Here is a 24,252-nt window from a genome sequence, read left to right as displayed (position 1 = left end):
CAAAGCTTCCGAAAAAATTTCTCATGAAAAGATACTGTTCAAGGAAACAAATTATACTCTTTCCTTGAGTCCAATTTCACCACAACCTATTAGGATAGTTGATACTTTTTGAATAATTTTTAATTGTGGTAAAAACCATGTAAGTGTATCCTTTAATAATTTTTAAGTGTACAGTACAGTATTGTTAACTATACACGCATTGTTATATAACAGATCTCCAGAACTTTTTCATCTTGCATTGCTGAAACTCTGTATCCATCGAACGACTCATTTCCTCCATCCCCAAACCACTGGCAACCATCATTCTTCCTATGAGTTCGACTATCTTAGATACTTCATATAAGTGGAATTATACAGTATTTGTCTTTATTGTGATTGGTTTATTTTACTAAGCATGATATTGTCAAAGTTCTGTAACCTATGACAGGTTTTCCTTCTTTTTAAAGGTGGAATAATATTCCATCTTATATATAAACCGTATTTTCTTTATCCATCCATTCATTTTTTTCCACATTCTCCCCAACACTTGTTACTTTCCTTTTATTCCTTCTTCTTCTTTTTTTTTTTTTTTGATAGCAGCCATCCTAATGGATATGAAGTGATATCTCATTGTGGTTTTCATTTCCATTTCCCTGATCACTAGTGATGTTGAACATCTTTTCACATGCTTACTATCCATATCTTCTTTGGAGAAATGTCTATTCAAGTCCTTTGCCTATTTTTCAATTGGGCAATTTTTTTTGTTATTGCATTGTAGGTAGGAATCCTTTATATATTCTGGATATTAACCCTTTATCTATGGTATGCAGATACTTTCTCCCATTCAGTAGTTTGCTTTTTCACTGTTGTTTCCTTTGCTGCAACTTTTTGATTAATTTTTTATTATTAAAGTATTTAACAATTTAAGTTCTTTGTAATGTAATAATAGATAATAAAAATCACTGAGCAAACTGCCCTTTCTACCTGGACTTCTAAGCTATTTCTAGATTATGATGCCAATGTTCCTCAAGGTATTGTTTAGAGGTCACTTACACTAGAATCTTCTGGGATGTCAACAGGCAGATTCCTGGGCCCCATTCCTTTACTTAATGATCGAAAATCTCTGAGCATGGGTGTCTGGTAATCTGCATTTGTAATAGGCTTTGCAAATGCTTCTGAAGCACATTAAGTTAGAATACCACAGCTATATGGCATCTAGGAAAAATCCTTTCTGGAAATGGATCTTAAACAAACTGCTGGATTATAATATGGAACTATAGTAAAGGAATCACTGGTGGCAAAATCAGGTCAACTCTATAGGGCATAGCTGAATATTTCGTGAGAAGGCAGCTGCAGTTATTAGGACTACAGGAGAAGGCATCTCCTGACTAGGACTCACATCTCCAGCTCCATACACCAGGAACAACTGACAAACATTTTAAGATTTCTTCACAAAATTCATCTTCTCTTGCTCTACCACTTTCTAAATTCAGTGTCAAAATCACTACTTTAAAAAAAAAATTATAAGTCTCATCTATTCACTCATTTCAGTTCATCAGTTTGGTTGCACTGAGCATGCACTGAGCATCTAGTTAATATGCACTAGGCACTGTCTAGCCCCAAGTAACTTATAGTCTAAATCAGCTCTGTCCAACAGAAATACACTATAAGCTACATATGTAATTTTAAATGACTAAATAGCAACGCTAAAAAAGTAAAAAATAGTAAAAAAATTTTAAAACAATATATTTTATTTAACCCAATATATCTAAGATATTATTTCAACATGTAATAAAAAAGTTACTGATTTATTTTCCATTCATATTTTTGCACTAAGTCTAAAATCTGGTGTGTATTTTATGCTTACAGTACATCTCAATTGAGACTAGCCACATTAAGTGCTTAATGGCCATGTGTGGTTAGTGGCTACAGTAATGGACAATGCAGGTTAAGCAGGGAAGACAGACATATAAACATAATTTTCGGATCCAAGAGACTGTTGATATTTGCAAGGGACATATAAAAAGATCTCTGTGAATCCCCAAATTTGTAAAATCTGCTGTTAGAAAAGTCATTTCCCCTATAAAATACAATGAAGTCTATAATTAGCTAATACTTCAATTCGTGATTCTGCAAAGGAGGCTTTATCTCCATTTCTGCCACAAGACACTTATGAAAGAAGCCCAAAATGAATGCTATCATGTCTTGAGCATTTTAATAGCTCAGAGAAGACTTCCTAAAGTTCTGTTTTGTGGCCACAATACTTTGGGAGATAAGCAAAGAACAAGCACCAAGCTGCTTATAGACTTGCCATGACATGAGTGCCATGAAAGAAAAAAAAAAGGCACCAAAACTGTTAAATTCAGCATGACTTGACCACATGAATGTCTGTTTCACTAAATTGTCTCTCCAAGGGAGACAAAGCAGATTAGCCAGTAAGAATTAAGACCTTCTCAAAGAAGTAGTGTCCCAAGAGTTAGTTAACAGATCAATAGAAAGCAAGTTCTAGAGCGTCTGGCTGGCTCACTGAGTGTAGCATGTTACCTCTTGATCTTGGGGTCATGAGTCCAAGTCCCACATTGGGCACAGAACTTATTAAACACACACACACACACGATTCCTAATTTTGATGTAACAATCCTGAGGGTGAGGGGATGGGTTAGTAAGGAGTGGCCTCTGTATCTAAGACAAGTGCTAAAGGGGAAAGAGGTACTACCAACTTAATCTTCCTAGGCTTTGCCAGGCTGCACCCTGAAGGGGACGCAGTACACCCACCTCAGGCACCAAGGCCAGGCAGTAAGAGCACAGCTGTTCTCAGCCACACCTATGTGGCTGATAGGCCATTCTGCCTTGTGGGGAGAGCTGAGGGAATAGGCATGAGGGGTACTTTGTTCAGTGTTTGTACTGGGGTTCTGTGAAATAATTATGCTTATTTTTCTTCTTTGCTTTTCTTACAGCTTGCTGTGGTGTATCTTCAATTTTATTCACCCATGTGGACAGACTACAACTCGTTTTTTATTTCCTATAACCATTGAAAAAGCCATTTGGAACACACTGGATGGTTAATATATAAGCCAAAATTTTTTCGTAAATACTCCAAGGTTCCTAGAGTGCTAAAGCAAGCCTGGTTTAAACAAAGTTTTATGCATTGCTGCAAAGAAGAGGAGTTGGTATGTCCTCAGATGCCTTAAACCCTGATACTAGATTCTCCTCCTTGGAAATACAACACGGGGAAGTATTTTCATTCCACATAGGCTGGCTTCAGCCTCACTGAACATTTGTTCTGGCCCAGAACCCTTTTCTATGAGCTTATGGAGTTAGCTGATGGCACCTTCAATTACATTTGAATTATGCAAAGAATTTAAAATTCTTGAGCCAACCCTTACTCAGAGTAAAGGTAAGATAGTTACATTTACTCTCAATCCACAAAAATATTTCAATAAACTTTCTCTTGAATCACATTTTCCAAGTCCATTGTGTATCTTGTGCAGTTTTAGGTCTCAAATTAATTACCTTTCCAATTTAGCAGATTTTCTCTTCCACCGGTGAGCAGCTTTTCTATTAGATGGAGTACTAGCTGAGACTGAGTCCAGAATCCCTTTTCCCTGTATCTGCACTGAACATATGGTGGATTTTCTTGAATTGCAGATTTGAGCCACTGCCAAATTTGTCATTTTTCTAACTTACTCAAAATTCCCATTTTCCAACTAAAAATTGTCACTATCTTAGAGCTCTTCAGCACTGCTGTGCAGACCAGCATTTAGCTTTCTTTGGGAAGTGGGCCATTTTTTCCCCATAAGAAACACACTTTTCAAGTGATGTGGGTACAAAGTGGTACATTTGAATCGTACATTTGAATCATCCCAGAGTAAAATCACTCATTCCCAAACACCAGCTTCATGGCACCACACATCACTGAACAAGTGCAAACTTGTTCACACCCCAACATTCCTGAAGCTGGGATGTGTCCTGCAATTGATACCCTTGTTAACTGTCTGGCAGTCCCTTTTCTTTCTTCACAGAACATAAAATGGTAAAAAGGTCTTGTGAACGATGGTTTCTTACTTTTGATGACGTAAAGAATAATTATTTAAAATTAAACTTCAGCAAAAACATTATCACTACATGCTACAGACTTTGGGGGCTATTTGTGTATAACTGAAAAGGAGATTCCGAAGTCAGGGAGTGGCAGGTTTGCCTGTGATATGGAATGAGTACCATGAGGAAGGTGCCCAGGGCTCGAGGAAAAGAGAGGGGAAGACCCCAAGCCGGCTTCCTACGTGGCCTCTGGGCAGAGTTTCTAAGCATCAGCAGAGGTTGGCCAGGTGAAGGGTAAGAGTGGGGGCAGTGGAGGGGGACCATGTGGGTGGCTGCTGGTAATTATTCCAGACAGAGAGAAAGCAATGAACACATTCTTGCACAGCAGAACTGCATGGGGTGTGCATGCCACCAACCAATAAGCAGTTGTGCATTCCTAGAACTTAAAGAAAGAGGAGCTGTGACTGAATAGACATACGGACCAATCTCTGAGGCCACCTGCTTTCCCTTTCAGCATTTAGATATATTCTGTAGCCACTGGAGGGTAGACACTCAATGCTGTTTATTTCATATTTACTGAGCACCTTCTATGTCCTGTCTTTGCTAGAGAGTTCATCTTTGACTATCCATAACAAATGTTGGAAGCCTGTGGCATGTCTCTTGAATTTAGCTTCCAAATATACAATCTGAAGTACATAATTTTCTGCCAGTTAGTTCCATCTTCCCGTTTTTCAGAGACTGACTTTATCTAGAAATATTACCAGTGTTCAATATCTTGTTTTGTCCTTGGGTTTATTTCTCTGGTGCAGTCTTAGAACTAAGGTAAGTCATATAATTTAGAGCCTAGAAGGAGTTGAGAAACAATCGAATAAAGCCCCTTTCTTGCATAACATATAGAACTGTCAAATCACTGTTACCCACCTGAAAATAATAACACTATACATCAATTACACTTCCATAAAAATTAAAACAGATTATTAAAGAAATAAAAAATAAGTTAAATAACATGGGGACCTGTGATCCAGGGAGGTGACTAACGGGTCTGAGAGAACAAAGCCAAGTAGCTTCAGAGCCAGGGCGTCAATGCAGGCTCCTGATGGCTTGCCTAATGAACAGAAGAAATACAAATCCGTCAGAGGTTCTAGGTACTGAGTTAAAAAATAACTTAATGTTTGTACATTTCTTTTGCTCCAAGTTATTTTTCATCTTTTTTCCCAGAGGTTTATCTTTGGTCACTTTCTCTTATGTTAATAATGATTTTTATAATTTCCCATGAAGAGAAGGAAGTGTGTTTTAAGTATAAATGTCAAAAGAGTTTAGTAGAAATGGAGAAAAACAATCCCTCCATACGTAATTAACTATACATATATTTTTAAAACTGATTCTTCAAATTACATAGTTGACAAATTCCTACAGACAGTGGGAAGTTGAAGTAGTCTTCCATCCTTTCAAAAGCTAAATATTAATTAAAGTAATATTTTGGGGCACCTGGCTGGCTCAGTCGGTAGAGCATGCAACTCTTGATCTCAGGGTTGTGAGTCTGAGTCCCACATTGGGTGTAGTTTACTTAATAAAAAAATATTTAAGAAGTAATGAAATTTTGGCTAGCTTTTATGGGTGTTTTTCCTATCACTCAGATATCACATAGCTTTTCTATTCAGATTTTGATAAAGTTATGATTACTTGAGCATTCCATGTAACTTTATATGGATTCTATTTCTAGCAGAATTTTGTATCTCCCGCAAGTGACTTTTTTTCCTGCAAATTATTTTTGACATTTCATAAATTAACAAGTAAAACACAATCACATCCCTCAATTTTGTGAGTCAGCAAATCTTATAAAAGGAAAACAATTCTAACCTTATTCAAGGCTATTAAAAGATGAGTTTTTGTTTAAACCCTACATGTGCAAATCATTGCTAAAATTTGCATGTTCTGTTAATGAATTGGAGTCTTAGGATATTTTTATATGATCATTTCATTCACATTTCAGCACAGCTCAGGTACTACCTATAGGCATTAATCAAGCTTAATGCTTCCCTAAACCTACTAAAATCACATTCTTACACTAAATATTTTCAATGTCAACATAACTTATCTCCCAATATAAAATAAAAGCCAGTAAACCCATGATCATGCTACAAACTTATGCCTCCTCCATGTCATTTCATCTCTCAGGTCTCACTTTGCTTGCCTGTGAAACCGCAGATCAGGCTAGCTGACTTCTAGGACGCCCTCAGTCACAAAAACTATAAAGCTTCTTTTAATTAATTTTAGAGACATTTATATCTAAGAGAAAGCTTTGAGATAACGAACACATCTTCCTTTTTAAAGATAAGGAAACTAGAGTTTAAAAATGGAGACATCTTGTCCAAGAGCAGGTTAAAGATCAAGTTCTCAATAAGGAAAGCTGGGATTAAAACACTAATCTCCAGTTAGCAACCTGGTGCTCCCCTCAGCCTCTCCATCTCAAGAAGTGTTTCTCAAAGGAACATGTCCAACACAGCATTTCATATTCTAAGAAATGGGGAAAAAAAGTCAAGATACTCTCTAAAAGGTTATCATCCTCACCATTATTATCAGTTAAAAATATTACGTCCCCAGGGGTGCCTGGGTGGCTCAGTCGGTTAAGCGCCTGCCTTCAGCTCAGGTCATGATCCCAGCGTCCTGGGATCGAGCCCCGCATCGGGCTCCCTGCTCAGTGGGGAGACTGCTTCTTCCTCTCCCACTGCTGCTCCCCCTGCTTGTACTCTCTCTCTCTGTCAAATAAATAAGTAAAATATTTAAAAAAAAATTACATCCCCACAAAAACAAACTAAAAACAAAATAAAGAACAAAAAATCCAAATGGCTCAGAAGGGGCGTGGGCTAGGTCTTGTTGTTCTTTCTCTTAAAGCCCTGCTTGCAAAGGACAATTGATGGCGAATTTTGTGCTACAACAAAAATCGTAACAGCAATAACAAAGAGGCTGGCATTTGAAAACAAAAAACCTCAAAGAAATCCACAAGAGTAAATAACATAAAATGGATTAAAATACTGGGAACAGAAAAAGAATAAATAGGCTGTCTTTGTTAAAGAAAAGATTAAAAAAAAAAACCTTGCTTATAAATTATATTCACCTTTGATTTTATTTAGGTTGGTTTATATAATCTCTAGTACTTATGGTGGCTTTTTCTCTAAAAGCTTACTTCAAAAGGTGAAGAAGGAATACCCTATTCAGACAAAGGTCCTAATCAACTTCTGCAAAGAAATACTATATACCCGTCAAATGCCAGCACAGAACATTATTAAATGATACGAATAAATATTTTCCTTAAATTATATTTCAAAACAGCATTTTATAATTGGAAAGCTCTTACCAATTTTAAAATTTTATGGGAGAAAAATCTGAAATAAGTTAACTTTATCATCTAACATCATGTTGCCGAAATATAATAGTCACTAGCCATTTTTGGCTATTGAGCACTTGAAATATGGCCAGTCTGAATTTAGATATGCTTTTAGTGTACACTGGATTTTGAAGACATAGTATAACCCCCCAAAAGTAAAACATCTCATTGATAAATCTACATTTTATATTTATATTTTATATTTATAAAAAGCATATGTATTCTCTATCGACATATTTGTATATATTCATATTTTGATATATCACTGTATTATATATAAATACATATTTATACATTCTATTTTATATTTATATACTTATTTTTGTATTTTATGTTAAAATAATATTTTGGACATATTGGGTTAAATAAAATATATTACCTAATTTTACCCGTTCCCTTTTATTTTTTTAAATGTACCGACCAGTATACTTTAAATAACATATGTGGCTGCCATTATATTTTCACAGACAGCCTTGGTCTAAGGTATTAAGCAAATTAGCAAAGAGCTAGAAATTAATTTCATAACTCAGGCCACCAATATTCTGTACAGATTAAATATCTTTAAATAGTTCTTTCTCCCTAGAATCTCTGATAATTATTCTGTCAGAAATGTCATTACAAAAGTAAAATTCCATATACATACATATATATGTATATATATATATACAAAGACTGTATATGTGTGTATATTGATATATATACAGACACATGTTTACAGTTTTTTAAATGACTTCCATATTTTCATTATACGTTGCTTTAAAAAGTCCAAATCTATGTGCAAAATGCACTAATAGTTTCAAATCAGATTCATGGAAATAAGAAATTAATAAACTACTATAAGACCATTAAAAGAAAAAAAGACCACTAAAAGTGAAAAGATAAAGACTGTTTCTCTATATACATTTATATATTCATATATAAATATATACCTACAAAGTATATATATATATTTACAAATGAAATACATTATATATAATTCATATACAAATATATGAATGGTTAATATTACAGGTATGATGGAAGTATGTGCATATATGAAATTACACATAAGCATAATGTCAACAATCAGAAAATTAGGGAGACACTAATGTTTACAAGGTTCTTTCTTTAACATTAAATTCGTAAATTGAAGCACATTACAGAGATGATCAATTAATTTCTTATGCCTCCACAGGATCACTCAGAGCTAGCAGGGAATTTATAGGTCATTTAGTCCAATCTCCTCTTTTCACAGGGGAAAGAACTGAGAAATGAAGACTGAAGAAAATGTCCCAAAGCAAAGAGTAAGCCTCTTTCATTAGTCTTAAATTACTGAAATACACACATACCAATAGGTAGTTTATAAAATGTCTATACTCTGCACAGGTCCTGTAAACAAACCACCACAGCTCCTTTTTCTGGAAATGGCGCATAGTCAAGGACTTTCCTTGGTAAAGCTGTAGCTACTAACTCATGTTTGAGTTTGGGCTGGCTTAGCAAGGGATGAAGGCAGCCCTGGCAGGGGAGGGAGAAGTAAGAAGGGGACCTTAAAATAAAAGTCAAACAGCAAAGGGAAGCAGACAGAAAGTTCTATATTTTCATGTACCCCAACTAACAGAGCCACCCTTGCCTACACTGGGTCATCTAGTTGCTGTTATTTGAGAACTAGCGGAAGATCTCTTTCCCAAATCCTCTCCACTCTCTTAGGGAAGAAGCTTACAGGATTAAATAGCAGCAACACCCAGAGTAAATAAGGCACAAGACTGGTTTTTTGATGGGGATCAGGAAAGACAGGGCCATGGGCATATACCTGGTAGGGCAGGTAGAATAACCAGGAAGTAGTCCAAAGGGGTGCAGGTCCAAGTCAGGAGTGCAGGGAAGAGAGAAGCAGGAAGCAGAAAGGAGGGAGGGGTTTGGCACCAATGCAAAGTTTACCTACTTCACAATGATGCCCATGCTGCCTATGGCAACACTGAAGAGAGAGCATTAGGTACAAGGACACTAATCCTGGCCTTCAGGGAGCATCAGGTGGAAGAAAACTCCCCAGGGTGATGATGACCAGTCTCCCTCATTCACTGTAGGGAATCATGGCTCTTGGCATTGTGCTAGGCATCTTCTTTCATAGCTTCCACTCTTCATGCACCACTGCGCACTTCTTTGGAACTATCCAGCACCATGACTATAACTACTGTTGTTCCTTTCTTTTTTTCTGGAAGGGATGGGTCTCCCTTCCTTTCCCCTTCTCTTCCTGCTGGGATGGCTGAAGACAGAATCAGCTAGCACTGTTGACTAGTGTTCCAGAAAACAATATGGAAGCTAAATAGTTTGTATGACAGCTTCACTCTGCAGCTTTTATGGTGCTTGCTGGAGCACTTTCTCTAGGAATACTTCCTCTTGGAGTCCTGAAATGCCATATTAGAGAGGTCATACGGAGACATTCTGGCACCATCAACAACGAGCAGTCTTTGCTGTACCTGCCCAACTATTTTCTCTTCAAGTTAATCAACCTCCCTTTCTGCCATAAGCCCATGTTCTTCAACCTCTTTCTTCTCCCAGTTACCATCTCTTCCTTCTCTTTGCTGAGTTCTTCTAAGCCCATACAGACTGGTTCCCTTCTCCACCATGCCAGAGAAAGTTTTTCACTATGAACCCAACTCAAGTCTTCATCTTGCTTGACCTTTGACTAAGCTCCCATTCTTAAGTGCTCAGCAAACACTCTGCACATTTGAAGCTTTTCTAATTTCTTTGTTAGCTCCGCTTTCTCTGGGCCTACATCTCATATATCAGTGATCTGCAAGGTTCTGACCTTGGTTGTCTTCTGCTGCACTTCACTTGCCTCTCTGGGTGATTTAATCCACTCTGTGGCTTCAACCAACAGCTGTGTGCCAATGAAGTCCAGAATTAAACAGCTCTCCAGTAGGGAGATGGAAATATGGACCTGGTGCTCTGGAGAAGTGTTTAAATTCCCATCTCCCTATTGTAATCTTCACCTGGATGTCCCACAGGTACTTCAGATTCAGCACATCTAAAACAGAACCTATCTCTCTCCATCTGCATCCCCAAATCATCCCCGCCCCCCGTGGCTCCTATGTTAATCACTTGTAGAAAATCTACTGAATGGTCCCAACTAGAAACTTGACTTCTCTCTCATCTTTTATAGCCAGTCTCCAAGTTCTCTCCATTCTACCTCCTCAAAAGCTATTAAATACATTTTCTCTTTTCTATGTTGACAGCCAGGACTTAGTCTAGGCCTCCCGAGGCAACACTATGCCTAGATCTGCCCATTCCAATCTTTCATACCATGGTCTGAACTATTACTTTAATATGCAGATCTAATCATGCTGCCTTCCCACTCCAAATGCTTTAATTGTATTCTCTTGCCACTAGAGAAACTTCTTGGCAAAAAATCCAAATGCAAAATTCAAAATTTTGCTATACTCCACACAGAACTATTCCTTCTGGCCATTTCAGAATGTTAGAGCTTTCCTGAATATGCTATGCCAAGACTCTGTGAAGTTTCTTCCTTCCCTTGAAATGCCCTCCCCTCTTTTGTCCAATTGGCCAACTTACAGCTTACTTCAAGCCTCTCCTCAAATGTCACCACCTCAGTGAGGGCTTTCCTAACAAACACCCACCCTTCCACACCCAGAGACCTCCCATTCCTGTTTCAACTATAGTCCTTAACTGCCCCATGCAGGTGGTACCCTATACTCCCATTGCTCTCCTGCACTGAGCTAATTACATCTGCATCTCCTGCACTACACTGCAAGTTCCTTGAAGGCAGGGACCCTAACTGGTTCATCTTTGCCTCCTTACACCAAGCACAGTACCTGAAACACAGCAGGCCTTTAGTAAATATGTTCTGGACAAAAGACAATAATTATGTGCTACAATTCACTGAGCACTTTACATGTGTGAAGCACTTAACAGCATTATCTCATGTGTGGACACAGCCACCATGAAAGGGATACCACCTCATTTTGCAAGTGAGAAAAAAAAACTTAGAAAGGTAAAATAATTTGCCCAAAGTCAACAACTGATAAACAGGTCTGCTTATGACTCCCCAGCTCCTGTTTTTAACCACTCCTCTCTACTCCTGGGTGAAAGAGATTGGATAATGGGCTCCGCTTCTATAAAATTGTTTCTAAAAAACAATCTCTTCTAGTCCCAGGCTTAGGTGCTATGTTAGTCCTAAATCCATTACCATCATGGTTTTTGTGCACAACAAAACCTTGATGATGGACTTCTGGTGGCTATCAGGGTTCCCACCAATAAGGAGAGGGAGCACCATTTATTACGATTATCTCCTTGATCTTTGGCTTAGGATATACTTCTCCAGAAACAGGCAGAGAAGACTAGATTTCTCCCAAGTACCTTTAAGTTTGAGACATTGGTGTCCATGCCCTATTCTGGGAACAGAGAAGTGGGTGTGAGGGATCATAATGGTGACAAGTAATGGAATGGATTTTAATGTGTGCTCTGGGGAAGTGGCCAAAATGCTCTGTAGTCTCTCCTTGTACAAATACTCTCACCATCAGAACAACAGGACCTTTCCACTCCTAAATCTAGACTCTCAGGGTTAACAATATACCATTACCTAAGTGTTCAGGGATCCATTCCTGAACACATGTACCTCGTGCTTCCCACCCCATGGTACTGAATTGCATTCAGTTATCCTTTTACAGGCATTCTCTTCTAATTCTACATATTTTCTGTTAAATGTATTTTAAAACTGACCTCTTTAATTTTCTCTAATCCTAATCACTTTTTAACATCAGTCCTCTGTTTTCTAATACCTCCACACCTCCATGACTATCTAGCACATAACTGAAACTAGAATTGTGCTTACCCTGATGAATACATTTAATTCTCTCAACTCAAAGATGATCAAATTTGCCAAAGGTCACTCAGCTGATAAGGACACACATATATGTTGGGCTCCAGACATGAGGACTATTTGCCAGTATTTTCTTTGTAACCTGGATACCATGTTGGGAACTCTCTCTCTCTACACTCAACCCTTTTTCACCTACCAAATTCCTATTGGTTTTTTAAGGCTTACCTCAGGAGTCACCTCCTCCATGAATCTTCTCAGGTTTTCTGGTTGTGCTCTTTCCTGTTCTATCATCTGGGTGGGGTGCCTTGGTCCTGGGTTTCATCCCCTCCTTGCTTTCACTGAAATTTAATTGTCAGCAGACTCTTCCATCTCCCTTACTAGGCTGTAGGTTCCTCCAGAGCAGGGCAGGGTGTGGGTCTTGTCTTGGGATTCCCAGTACTAGCACATTGCATGATACACAGCATACACACAACAAATGTTTGCTGAGTACTGAGTAGTGAACCCCACTTCTCTGCTTGGGCCAAAGGCGTAATGAATGATGTCATCTGACTTAGCAGGAAAGACTTCTCATCATAAGCAATGCCATTTTCTCAGCTTTTCATGAACCCATTGTCTCACTAGGTCTATATTGGAACAAGTAACTGCTATTAGTTGAGGAACTACCACTTCTCAGACACTGAGATGCACATTATGCTTATCCTGAAAATACTGCCAAGTCGACATCATCCTCATGTTATGGATCAAGTTCAAAATCAGTTACCCTAAGTAAATGGCCTGCAGTCAGAGAAGGAAGGTTTTATATTAAAAGCATTATAAAATACCCTATTATGTATAGTCACCCCTGTCCTGGAGAGATTCATTAGTATTTGAAATTACTTACACACACACACACACGCACACATACACACAGAGTACATTCATTTGGACACTGGAGTAGTGAAAACACGGTTCACTAGCATTCACAGAGGTTCAAGACAGTTCTACCATATGCATTATCAAGGGTATATCATGCCTGCAGTCTTAATTTTCTTATAAGTAATACCTACTTACTTCAAAGGGGGTGGAATATAAAAAAAAAAAAAAAAGATCATGTTTGCCAAAATGCTTTGTTAAGGAAGTGGGCACTGTCCCATCTTAGAGCACTATGCTGGATAGAGTTTAGTGCCGTGTTTCTTAGAGCCGCCTGAGGTGTTAAGAGCAGATGAAAGAAGCCAGGCTGGAAGTCCCCATTTAACAAGTTCCCAAATGCTTCCACTGGTCACAAAAGTTTGATAAATACCAGGTTAGGACAATGCTTATCAAGCTTTAATATACACATGAATCACTTGAAGATCTTGTTAAAATGCAGATTTGAATTCAGTGGGCCTGGGGGGGGGGCAGGTGAGGGCAGGTTGAAATATTGTATGTCTAACAAGCTCCCAGGGGAAGCCATTGTTGCTGGTCTATGGATCACATTTGAGTGGCAGGGGGCTGGAAGATCTATCCCCACTGGAACAAATTAGCTTTGCTTTGTTCCTGGACCACAGATTGAATCTCCCAGCCTCAGGGAGTATTCCAGAAAGCCCAAGATCTTAGTATTGCTACAAAACACTTGAACTACTCCAAACTAAATCACATTCCCTATCTTTTTCAGCAGTAGCATCCTTTTCAGATACAGATAGCACATAGGTTTAGCATGTAAAAGAATAATTTATTGCTATTACTTGAGTTCTATTTACTGTGTAAAGCATTTGAATACATTATTTCTAATTCCAACTACAACCCCACAAGGTGGATATTCTTGCTCTATAGATAAGAAAAGATATAAGATAGAGAGCATAAGTTACCTGCTGAAAGTCACATGGCTAGTTAGGTGTTGCAGCTAGGGTTCCAATCCTGTTCTTTTAGGATCCAAAGCCTATGTGCCCTCTGTACGTCTTCCACGATGCTAGGTATGATTTTGGTACAAAATGTGACAGCTTAGGAAAAAATGGGAAAAAATATTTTCTCCTGTATCAGTCTTTGAGTTCAAGGCTTTGCTAAGGCAGATTCTAGATGGGGGTGAGGATGGGGATAAGGTTAATTAATTAGTGATCTCTAATGCCTCATGAAAAACATGCAGATAGCATCTTTGACTATGGTTCCCATAAATCTGATAATACAAATGGAATAAAAAGGACATCTGTGACCAGGGCACTGATCCTAAATATTGCCACCTACCCTCAGGCTTCTAGCTGTGGAACTCAACCAATAAAAAGGAAAAGATTTTTCTGATCTTTGTGGTCTATCAACTTTCCCACCTTCTCTTATATGAGGTTTCTGTAACTCTAAATTTCACACCAACTTAGGTTGACCCTACCATGTGATTTCAGTTACCACACTTCCCTGCCTGCATCTGAAAAAAAAAGTACTGTTTAGTCAAATATATTGAAAGTGCAGCAGTTTTGAAGATTTTCTTTTGAGCAACAAAATTTTCTGTATCTGTCACAAGGTTGACATGGAAAGAAATGCATGACAATAAAGATGCTCATGGAAATCAGTCAGATACTCAAGTATACCAAATGGAGGAAAGACAGCTATGAAATATACTGTCTAGGCATTTACCATCCAGTGCCTTTACCATTTAATGATCCATGAATGGAGTATCCACAGATTTTTTAACCTCAGGTTGCTTAACTGTTGTTTTCTAAACACTCATCTTTAATAATAGAATTGTCTACCTATATTACCCAAAATGGTACAATTAGAAAGCCACATCTCCAGTAATTAAATATATACATAGCAGTTAAAACCAAACAGTGATGTTTGAATTATTAAGAATTATAAACTGATTTTGCCCCTATGGTATTCTCTACACAGGATATTTCAAGAATAAAGACTAAAATCTAAAAAGAAACTGGTTTGAAAACCCACTTAAAAGTATTTTTAGACTGTGTATGTGATTTAAATAGACGGTAAGAAACTGAGTCTGGAGCACTGATCTCAAACTAATAAGCCTTTCCTGTTTCACTCCCTAACCCCCAGGAATAGTTCAGATCTCAGAAAATCTAAACTAAAGGTCCACAGAAACCAATTCGAGATTCTTCTGGAGAGACTTTACTGAAATGTTTGGACATGAACATGTTTGCAATGAGTCATAATTTATAGGACCTTAGTGGCCAGCGCCTTATGTGCCTTTCTACCTACATTCAATATCATTCTCAAACCAGCTGGTGATATACTTTCCAGGCCCCGATAATTTTTATGAAGTTACCAGATCTCAGTTTCTAAGGCTGCTACCCAGCACCTTTTCTCGTGATTTTTTTATGCTATCTAAAAAGAAGAGAACCTGATTTTCTTTCTAAACTGTAAATCTCCCCAACCAGGCAGTTAATACCTTTTCCCAGCAAAAGACCCCCAAAGAGAAGATGAGGGGCTTTGGGGACACTCCAAGCAAAAAAAAAAAAAACAGTGGGAAAGGTTAATGGAAGTGGAGGGGGCCTCTGGGCAAAGGCAGACATAACAACAGGATACGTTCGCTTCTAAAGGAAGCAGGAGCTGCAATAGCCCGAGGGCAGGAAAGGCGGAGTCAGTAGCACCCTAAGGAAACGAGTCAGGGTTTGCAGGGACCTGGCCCGCTTAGGGACTCCTGCTCCAGTCGGGTCCAAAGCTGGTGAGCACCTCGCCTGCGGGAGACCAAGCGCAGGCCTCCTGGCACTAGTGGTTATAAAGAGGCACCCATCTGCTCCCTGCCACCTCCGCCAAAGATGGGCAACGGGGCGAAGAGAAAAAGCAAACACCTAGCGCCGCGGCAGGTGAACTTGTCAACAAGTCCGTCCCTGCCCAGAAGGAACCTCGGAGTCCCGGGGCCGGAACAGTTGGGAAGGCGAGGCACGGCGTGGGTGGAGTGGGCTGGCGTGGGTGGGGGTGCCGCGGGCGCCAGGGCTAGAGATGCGGCCGGCGCCCGGAACGCTTCCCTCCGGCTCCCCCGGGGCTGACGCACGCTCTCATGGCGCATGCATCCTCCAGACCTGCCCAGGCCCGAGGGAGGAGGCGGGGGAGGGGAAGGGGCTGTGGCGGTTCCCACACGGGGACCAGGGACCGGAGAAAGCGACCCGCCTGTCACCCGCCGCCCGCAGAGGGCACAGTTGGCGGCCCCAGGCGGGCGCCCCGACCGCCGCGGCTACCGGGCGTCTCCCGCTGCAGCCTGCAGCCCGCCCGGCGCGCCCCCGCCCCGACCCCGGAGGGCAGGTACCTCGGAGCGCCGGCCCCCAGGAGCCTCCTGGCCGCGGTCGGAGCGTCCCTCCAGCTCCCTCATCCGACGTCAGCGTCAGCAGAAGGCGAGGGAAGGGGGCGGGGGGAGCGCAGGAACCGGCCCTTCCTGCGGCGGTCGCCGCCAGCCGGAATAGCAGCCGGCGGAGCCCGTGCGCGCCGCAGCGCAGCGCAGTGGCCGGGGGGAGCGGGCGGCCTCGCCTCCCCGCAAACGCCCGCGGCCCGGGCGCCGCCGCCTCCTCTCCCTTCCTCTCTCCTCAGGAGACGCCCGGCGGGGCGACCCCTCCCACCAGGACCCGGGCACCCGGAGGAGCGAGGGGGCGAAGGCCTCACCTTTTGGGGGGCGGGTCCGGGATGGGGGGACTGAGCCTCCCTCTCTCTCTCTCCTCCCTGGGGACTTTCCTCGACCCCCATCTCCTGGGGTATCCCCCGTTTCAATCTGCCGCCCAGGGTGACCCCACCCCTGCTCTCCCGCAGGTATTCCACGTGTCCATAGCATTTACGTCATAATGACCTGGCCGACAGGTGGGAGCCGCAGCGAGCGCTCCAGGGTTCCCTCCGTGCTGTGCGTGGTGCGTCCTCCTTGCTTCCACGTAAGATTTCTGTGGCTTTAGGAAAGAGGAGACTTCATGACTTCCGTGCTAAGAAAAGTTACAGAGGCCTGTGTCTGGAAATTAACTTTGAGCTTAAAGGAAAAAGGCTGTGTCAAACAACAACAACAACAACAACTGTGTATGTATATGTATATATATTTTTTATTCCCCATACAGTCATGTATCTTTTAATCCTAAATTATTGACGCTTATAGTAATTTTATCTTATCATCACGAAAAAACCAAACTCTTGCTTTTAGAGCACCTTGTGGTGATCACAAAGAGAAGGTGTTGGAATAGGTGCTTCCTAAAATGATCTATGCTAAAAAGCAATCCCAATGTACTATGACTCAATCCCTGATTATGTTATGTATTTATAAATAAGTTCATAGAATAGTCACTGGTTGAAACAATTTAACAGAGTGGAATGAAAGATGGTTATTGAGCAACGATGCAAACAAATATGAAATCCACAGCTAACATGAATGGGCTGCTTGCTATGTGCCAGGCATATGCTGTATACTTCACATTTATTTCTTACTGTAACCCAGTGCTGTAGGTAAAATTATTATCCCTATTTTACAGATGAAGACACTGCCCAGAGTGTCTTTAAGGCATTTAGCTGATAGGATATGAGCAGGGGTTTGAATCCAGGGTTGTCTGAACCATGAGAGGTTTAGCTTAATCTCAAGATAGAAAGGTGCCTAGCCAAAATGGATACAGAAAAAGTTTAGGTGTCATTGACATTTTAATAGAAAGTTTGCAAGATGGTACAGCTACAGAAATTTATATAACCTTAAAAGTTGACATTATTCTTCGGATATACTCTTTGGGGATTTTGTTTGTCATAGTTGTCATTTGAGCCTATCCTAATATAGCAGAAAATAGAAAGCTGAGCAAACATCAAGTTCTTAATAAATGTTTACAAATAAATAATGAATTAATATGGTCTACAAAATAGCAATTTGTTGAAAAGCTGAGATTCAAGACAAAGTTTGGAAGAGAAAAACGTTGCTCCTATATATTTGGCTTTTATAAGAAGCATTCAAGGTGACCTGTTCACAATACAAGCCAAATTATTTTTGCTCTTTGTAAGAAGGAAAAAGGGAAAATACAAAACTTTTAAGATGAGCAACAAAGACTTCTTGAATGTTGGGTGAATGTATCAATCAGTTGTTTGAAACGCTGAGAAATAGATCACAAAATTTCCTGACTCTGAAATGTTCTTTCCACCAGTGGTGATTTACTAGTTACATGAAAATGTATTAGGAACTCTATTTATCAAAGGCTGGCTTTGTAGAAGATACTTAAATTCGTTACAAGAGAGCCAGTAGAATGGCAGGTTGATGGTGTGTTCACAATATCTCCTCAAAATGCAGATAATTGGAACACAAGCACTAGGGGAAATGAGCAAGAAAACTGCTTTATGTAACTAATTACTCAGGTTTCCTTTTACTTTTCTAAAGGCCAAGGTGAAAACTTGGTGAAACATCATGGATGCTGAAAGTGGCTTCGAAGACAATGTCTAACAGTGAACAGATAAGTGATACAAGCCCTATCTGGTCAACATGGCACTGAAATTCCTTGGGCTCCCAGAGAGTTTAAGGTAAATCTTTAAATGACTTGTTATCATTATTAGTGTTGTCCTAACATTAGGATATTTCAGAAAGGAAATAATAAACTCATGCTCATTCTACGTCACCACAGTGAAGGCTTTTCCTTCCCATTTAAAAAATTGCTCCATCTATAAACTTCTGTTTGTTTCTGGATATCAAGTTGTTTCAATCTTACAAAGCACCCACAGGGTGTTGAGAACTTGAAACAATTTCTGTTATTTTAAAAAAGATTTTATTTATTAGAGAGAGGGGGAGGGAGAAGCAGACTCCCCACTGAGCAGAGAGCCCGATGCAATATGTGGCCCCATCTCAGGACCCCGGGATGATGACCTGAGCTGAAGGCAGGCGCTTAACAGACTGAGCCACCCAGGTGCCCCGAGAACCTGAAACAATTTCTAAGAAGAGAATGGTTATTGAATGATGGCATCTGAAATTAAGGAAGCTATACAGTAATGTACATTTTCCAGAATGTAACAGGATGACAAGAAAACTTTTCCACAGAAACAATCATTACATATTCAAGTTAATGATTTTTTTGAGGGGTTCCAAGGTTCAAGATGTACTAACAGAACCACAAGAATTAGGAATTGTGTTAGGCTGTCATTAACAGAGACCCAGAATAGCAGTGGATTAAATAAGGTAAAGGTTTATTTTTTCTCACATTAAGGAAATTGGAAAGTAGTCCAGAGATGATATGGCTTCTGATAGGTCATCAGGGGGTTGCTCTCCTCTCCTTCTGTTTCACCATTCTAAGCAAAGCAATATTGCTTAAAGTTAAAATCCAGGCAAGGATGTGGAGAAGTACGAACCTTCATACATTGCTGGTGGGAATGTAAAATGATGCAGCAGCTTTGGAAAACAGTCTAGCAGTTCCTCAAATGATTAAGCATAGAGTTACCAGATGGCCCAGCAATTCTACCCCAAAGTATATATCCAAGAGAAATGAAAACCTATGTCCACATAAAAACTTGCACACAAAAATCTATGGCAGCATTATTCAGAATAGTCAAAAGGTGGAAACAATTCAACAGTTCATCAGTTAATGGATGAGTAAACAAAATGTATTATATCCATATAATGGAATATTATTGGGCTGTGAAAAGGAATGAAATACTGGTGCATACCATAACTTGGATGAACCTTGAAAACGTGCTAATTGAAAAGAGCGGGCCACAAAAGTCCATATATTATATGATTCTATTTTTGTAAAAGTCTAGGATAGGGAAATATATAGAGACAGAAAGTAGATTAATGATCATTTAGGGCATATATATATATATATATATATATATATATATACACACACACATATATGTATATCAATACATTTGTATTAGCTAATGTATGAACATACTTATACAAACTTAATCTAATAGAATAATATATGTAATATATGATATAATACAATATAATAATACTATAGTGGACTGTTGATATATATTTTTAATATGTATTTTTAATGTTCTGAGTGCTCTTTATGCTCTCAGCCAACATGAGCAAGTGAGGCAGAATGCCTTTCTTCCTTTTGGTGAATGGGAACCATAATGCAAATGAGTGCTTTACCATTCATCCAGACAAATAATTATGGTTTCCTACTGCTCTGAAATCCTTTTATTTTCTGACTCATCTTTGACAGCATCATATATACTTATGGTACCTGTTCTTGAGTAAGATGCTAAGGTAGAGCTGAAGCTATTATTATTATCAACGTATTTAATAAGAGCTATATATATATAAATCTCTTCAAAGCTCAGCTCATTAAGACAAAAATCACTTTTCCTTGAATTGCTGGGAAATTGAAATTAGATAATCTGTAAGAATAAACTTTGAAAAAACTGATGTTTTAAAAATTATTATTAAACTTGTCTGATTTTTACTGGTGATAGAAATTTAAAGAAAGCTTAAACTAAATTTTATTGGCAAAATGAAGTCATTTATTCCCTGTATCGTGTAATACTGAAAGAGGAATTAGATGTACTCAACTAAGTATCTTGACCAATTTTGTTTTAATTCTTGTCATCAGATGTGCTCTCTCATAGCAAAACAAAGCTCCTATTATATTCTCATCAGTGATAGTTATGTCTTTAAGCAAATTTGTGTGTGCATGTGAAAATAGAACAAATGTTTAATTAATAGCATTAACTTTTGTTAATTAAAATTAACTTCCTTTCCCTTCAAAATTAAGGCTTCAATGAAGAGAGGAGGTTTATTTTATACTGAAGAGTGAAACCAGCATACCAGCTTAGATTTTTGGGTAAATAACACCCCACCTCTTCACCCCCAGTATCAATCCATTGGAACTTCTGCAAGAAAAGTATTGGTGAGAGCATCAAAATGGGACATTCACTGTAGGTAGAGAACTTTGTCATGTGCCATCTGGTATAATCCTGCTTTTTTTTTTTTTTTTTTTTTTATAATCCTGCTTTTGACTAGGAACTGTGCTGGGGTTTGGGCAAACCTCAGCCCAGAGTTCAGAGCTGTGCCTCTGGCCTCATTTTTGAGACTATGTCCCCTATAGCAGACATACAGCTAATGATCCCTGAAAGGGTCACTCTCTGGTAAGGAATAGGACTTAACTGAAAGATTAGGATGGAACTTTCTAGGTCTTTGGTCTTCCTTTTCCCTCTCCAGAGGGACAGTTTAAAAAAATCACTACCAACCCTGTTGCAGATAGTTAAGGTAATTCAGGTGAAGCATTGGCTAAACATTTGGTTTAATCATGGGGTAAGCGGCTGAATCAGGACTATAAACCATATTTCGTAACTCCCAATCAAATGCACTTTTCCTCTTCTAGTTTTAACTCTGTCACTAACTTGCTTTGGCAGAGACTGTTAATCATTTCCCAATATTTATTCTACCCTTTTCCCACAGTAATGTAAATTTCAGCTGAGTGTACATTGTTGCCCAGATTAAGACTATTTTCTAGCTTCCCTGGCTTCCGGGTGTGGTCATGTGACCAGGCTCTAGCCAATAGGATATGACTGAAAGACACATTTGTAACTTTTGGGTCATGCTTTTGAAAGAAACACACCCTCACCTTTGTCTTGCCCCTTTCCCACTGGTTGGATCACCTTTGGCCATGAAGGGGAAGGCAATATATTGGGGATGGCCAGAAACTTGCCACCTGATCTGCCATACTGCTCTGGTCTTCCTGCCTGGGTTGTTTTATGAGAAGGAAATAAAGTTCAATATTATTTAAGCCACTATTTAAGTGGCCTAAATAATGGGATATTATTTTAAGTAAATGGGATATTATTACAACCCAGCCTTTATCCTAATTAATCCATCTACTCCATGATGTTGGATTAGATCTTCATTTTTTATGAAGTTTATATTCCAAAACAATGATTCTCAATCTGTGGGTCACAGGGCCTCTGAGGGCCATTGGTGTTAATATAAAGGATCATGGGATACAAATCTCTAACAAGTAATGTCTGTAGACAAAAACCCCTCCTTGAGAAATAAAGATAGCAATTTTGAAATACATATGATGTGATTGTAAAACAAAATCATTAGTGAATTTCTTGGAATGCAGGTATGTTGGTAATGGATCATTTAGCTTAGTACGTCTGAAAAAGTCTATTTCACCTTTGTTTTTGAAATATTTTTTCACGGGTAAAGAACTCGAGATGACTTTTTTTTTGGAACTTTAAAGATGTTGCTGTGTTTGAGTTTACATTGTTTCAAACATAAAATCTGTCATCTTTATCTTTGGTCCTCTTTGTCTTTTTTTCTTCTGGCTGCTTTTTAAGATTTTTTTTTCCTTACAACTAGTTTTTAAAAGTTTGATTATGATGTCCTCAGTATTGTTTTTTCTTGTAGTTTTGGCTTTGTTGAGCTTTTTGGGGTTGTGGGTTTCTCATTTAATTCAAACTGTGAATAACTTCAGCCATACCCAGAATAGCTGACACAATATTGAAAGAGAGAAACAAAGTCCAGGGGCTGACACCACCTGACTTCAAGACTTACTATGAAGCTACAGTAATCAAGAGTGTGTGATATTGGCAAAAGAATAGATAAATAGATCAATGGAACAGTATAGAGAACCCAGAAGTAGACACCTGCAGATATAGTCATGTAAACTTTGATAAAGAAATAAAGGCGGGCACCTGGGTGGCTCAGTTGGTTAAGCAACTGCCCTTGGCTCAGGTCATGATCCTGGAGTCCTGGGATCAAGTCCCGCATCGGGCTCCCTGCCCAGCAGGCGTCTGCTTCTCTCTCTGACCCTCCCCCCTCTCATATGCTCTCTCTCTCTCCATTCTCTCTCTCTCAAATAAATAAATAAATAAAATCTTTAAAAAAAGAAATAAAGGCAATTCAACGGAGAAAAAGATAGTCTTTTCAACAAATGGTATTGGAACAACTGGACATCTACATGCCCCAAAAGTGCATCTAGACACAGACCTCATATCTTTCACAACCATTAACTCAAAGTGGATCATAGACCTAAATGTAAAACACAAAACAATGAAATTTCTAGATGATAATGTAGGAGAAAATTTAGATAACCTTAGGTATGGCAATGACTTCTTAGATATAACACCAAAGGCCTACCCCATGAAAGAAAAAAATGGGTAAACTGGACCTCCTTAAAATCAAACACTTCTGCTCTACAAAATATACTGTCAAGAAAATGAGAAGACAAGTCACAGACTGGGAGAAAATATTTTCAGGAGGCATCTGATAAAAGACCATTAGCCAACTTCTTCCTAGAAACATAGCCAAAGGCAAGGGAAGTAAGGGCAAAAATGAACTATTGGGACTTCATCAAGATAAAAAGCTTTTGCACAGCAAAAGAAATAGTCAACAAAACCAAAAGACAACTGACAAAATGGGAGAAGATATTTGAAAATGACAGATAAAGGGCTAGTACCCAAAATCTATAAAGAACTTATTAAACTCAATACCCAAAGAACGAAGGATCCAATCAAGAAATGGGCAGAAGACCTGAACAGACGTTTTTCCAAAGACGACATCCAAATGGCCGGCAGACACATGAAAAAGTGCTCAACATCGCTCGACATCAGGGAAATCCAAATCAAAACCTCAATGAGATACCACCTCACACCAGTCAGAATGGCTAAAATTAACAAGTCAGAAAACGACAGATGTTGGCGAGGATGCAGAGAAAGGGGAACCCTCCTACACTGTTGGTGGGAATGCAAGCTGGTGCAGCCACTCTGGAAAACAGTATGGAGGTTCCTCAAAAAGTTGAAAACAGAGCTACCCTATGACCCAGCAAATGCACTACTGGGTATTTACCCCAAAGATACAAATGTAGGGATCCGAAGGGGTACATGCACTGCAATGTTTATAGCAACAATGTCCACAATAGCCAAACTATGTGAAGAGCCAAGATGTCCATTGACAGATGAATGCATAGAGAAGACGTGGTGTATATATATATATATACATACATACCATGGAATATTATGCAACCATCAAAAGGAATGAAATCTTGCCATTTGCAACGACGTGGATGGAACTGGAGGGTATTATGCTCAGTGAAATAAGTCAATCAGAGAAAGATATATATCATATGATCTCACTGATAGGAATTCTTAATCTCAGGAAACAAACTGAGGGTTGCTG

The 24,252-nt window shown here is 39.3% G+C and overlaps 1 protein-coding gene and 1 long non-coding RNA gene across 24 annotated transcripts in view; one reads left to right on the top strand and one right to left on the bottom strand.

Annotated features, from left to right (window-relative positions):
- Window positions 1–16,870, bottom strand: part of ICA1 (islet cell autoantigen 1) — a 146,494-nt gene extending 129,624 nt beyond the window's left edge. For 3 of the 22 annotated variants that reach the window (XM_081800491.1, XM_031031410.2, XM_081800498.1), the window contains exons 1-2: window positions 16,435–16,574; window positions 5,032–5,122 (exon numbers count right to left, since the gene is read on the bottom strand). The gene's annotated coding sequence lies outside the window, so the exon portion shown is untranslated. Of the gene's footprint in view, window positions 1–5,031; window positions 5,217–6,588; window positions 6,777–14,047; window positions 14,180–16,434; window positions 16,575–16,784 lie in introns of those variants that run through there. The other 19 variants (XM_031031412.2, XM_031031413.2, XM_081800501.1 and 16 more) reach the window with 12 other exon arrangements.
- Window positions 16,871–16,996: 126 nt separating this feature from the next.
- On the top strand, window positions 16,997–22,368 carry LOC115942024 (uncharacterized). Of its 2 annotated transcripts, none has more exons than XR_014139325.1 (3): window positions 16,997–17,183; window positions 18,517–18,650; window positions 20,846–22,368. It is a non-coding gene; the product is annotated as an uncharacterized LOC115942024 (long non-coding RNA). The 2 variants fall into 2 exon arrangements; XR_004076684.2 differs by having other exon boundaries at window positions 18,511–18,650.
- The last annotated feature ends 1,884 nt before the right edge of the window (window positions 22,369–24,252 follow it).

Source organism: Leptonychotes weddellii, chromosome 12 (assembly GCF_054177405.1).
Source record: "Leptonychotes weddellii isolate Sample4059 chromosome 12, ASM5417740v2, whole genome shotgun sequence".
Lineage (NCBI taxonomy): Eukaryota > Metazoa > Chordata > Mammalia > Carnivora > Phocidae > Leptonychotes > Leptonychotes weddellii.
Note: the sequence above shows the minus strand (reverse complement) of the source record. Positions and strands in the feature narration are given on the sequence as shown.